The 2,500-nt window shown below is 35.7% G+C and overlaps 1 protein-coding gene across 2 annotated transcripts in view; it reads right to left on the minus strand.

The window, feature by feature from the left end:
• LOC106882733 (inter-alpha-trypsin inhibitor heavy chain H3) overlaps nucleotides 1-2,500 on the minus strand; it is a 43,547-nt gene that overhangs the window by 19,946 nt on the left and 21,101 nt on the right. The window lies entirely within an intron of this gene.

The following is a 2,500-nucleotide window of genomic DNA, read 5'->3' on the forward strand; positions in this document are numbered from 1 at the left end:
ATAAATTTATATATATATATATATATATATATATATATATATATATATATATATATATATATTGGCACAAGGCCAGCAATTTCGGGGGAGGGAATAAGTCAATTAAAGTGACCCCAGTGTTCAACTGGTACTTATTTGATCGATTCCGAAAAGGATGAAAAGCAAAGTCGACCTTGGCAGAATTTGAACCCAGAACGTAAAGACGGACGGAATGCCGTTAAGAATTTTGTCCGGTGCGCTAATGATTCTTCCAGCTCGCCGCCTCTTTCGAATATTTGCTACTACCACCGAGACCTGCAACCACGTTCGGTTTCACAGATTACGTCACTCGGGTTCGTCACAGATAAATATTATTGTTGATTAGAGTTATTTTGGTAAATGGAACAGTGACATGTTTATGTCTTTCACAGGTGCTCAGGAATGTGTAATTTATTATTTACTGATCAGCGTCTCAACGCGTGCAAACATAATGGCTGTATATATTTGCTCCACGGACCGTGACGGATAACAGTAAATGACCTGGCCGAATGCACCTAACAATGGCCTGTTCTTTGTCTGCATCTGGTTATTTAGATAATCTATCTTTCTGTCTACTTCTCCCACTTCTCTGCTTTTCTCTCTCTCCTCTCTCTCTCTCTGTCTTTCTGTCTTCTTCTTTTTATTTGGCTCTCTGTGTCTGTCTGTCTCTCTTTCTGTTTTTTTTTCTCTCTCTCTCTCTCTATCTCTCTCTCTAACACACACACACAAACACAGCGCGCGCTCAATGTATTCGTCTATTTCCTACCTGATCGCCTTCCTCTCTTTTCTATCAGTGTCTGTCTCTTTATCCATCAATGAATTATTCACGTAAAGCTCACATGAATACTCTCAGACATAAACACGTTTCCCCACCTCCCCCCTTGCGCACGAATCTCAAAGAGTAGAAATTTCACGTGACCTACAAAAAATTCCATATTACACCTCGCATGTTTCATTTTCTAAAGCAATTCCTCCTAGACGCACAATAATTAATTCGGAATCGCAATAACGTAATTAACCTCGGAATTATTTCGTTAATTAACATAAACCATTCACAATTGCTGTATTTACATTCTTTCGTCATAGTTACTGACTGAGCGACGTTACTCAGCCACGCCATCAGCATGGTAAACAACTCACAGTCAAATACCTTTAACACAAGATTATCAACCAAAGACAGAAAAACATATCAGAACAGGATTGTTTACTCCATTAGTTTGCTAAAAACCATACTGGAGCAAGGCTTCACTAATGATGTTAAGTATGTGTGCGAACTTTAATTTAGATGCTAAAAATGTTACCCCACAAGTGGAAAGCACTTGAACCTGTCTCAAGACAGAAAACAGTGGTGTAGCCCAATATTTCGGTCTTTTGTTTTATTAGAGGTTATTCGTTATGGTGGAATTTAATGAAGACTTCGACGCTCGGACAGAGTCAACAACTATTCAAAAGGTTACAAGGCGCAACGAAAACTGTAGGAAAAATAAATAAATAAATGAGTGGAAACTTTACCGGTGAGTGTTAAATAATAAGGCACTAAAAGAGAATGACTCTCCCCAGACACAACAGAATATGCTTCAACACACGAACTCACATAAAGAATCTTGCAAACCAAATCCCAAAACGAAGTATATATATATATATATATATATATATATATATATATATATATATATATATATATATATATATATATATATGCATATTTATGCATATGTATGCTTATGTGCCTATATATATGTGTATGTATGTATGTATTTCTCTCTCTCGCTCTCTCTCTTCTCTCTCTCTCTCTCTCTCTATGTATATATATATATATATATATATATATATATATATATATATATATATATATATATATTTATATATATGTATATGTATATATATGTATGTATAGATGTGTGTGTTTATACAGATGCACATACATATTTATATATATATAAATAATTACGTGTGTATATGTGTGTGCATTTCTATGTTGATAGATAATACACACTAATGAACGTAAAGAGAGAGGGTGGGTGTCCCAACTACAATACAAAATAAAGAGCGAGCTGTCACTAAAATGGCGGACTAAACATTGGAACCAATAAAATTATAGTTAAAATGTTAACAAGCGTTGTCGCCCTCGTGTGACATATACCATCACTAATGTTCTTATTGCGTATGTTGGGTGGGGCATAAGACCGAGGGTTCAGTTTGAAGGCCAGTGTTGACATTTATAGCGTATTGTGTGTCATTAATAGTTTCGAATTGAGCCAGTGTGGGGTGTCACCAGGCATCAGGAGAATTAGAAGAGGTCTTAAAAACATTTCAAAATTCGTTTCCATTGTGTAAAATTAGATTAATATTATTTGCGTGGTTATGGTTACTGGTTAAATGGAGTTTATTGAAGGACAGCCATGTTGTATTCATGAACCCATATGTACGCAGATACACACACACACTCACACACAGAGAGCTGACACAACACACACACATA

This window comes from Octopus bimaculoides, chromosome 15 (assembly GCF_046866305.1).
Source record: "Octopus bimaculoides isolate indiv1 chromosome 15, ASM4686630v1, whole genome shotgun sequence".
NCBI classification, from domain to species: domain Eukaryota; kingdom Metazoa; phylum Mollusca; class Cephalopoda; order Octopoda; family Octopodidae; genus Octopus; species Octopus bimaculoides.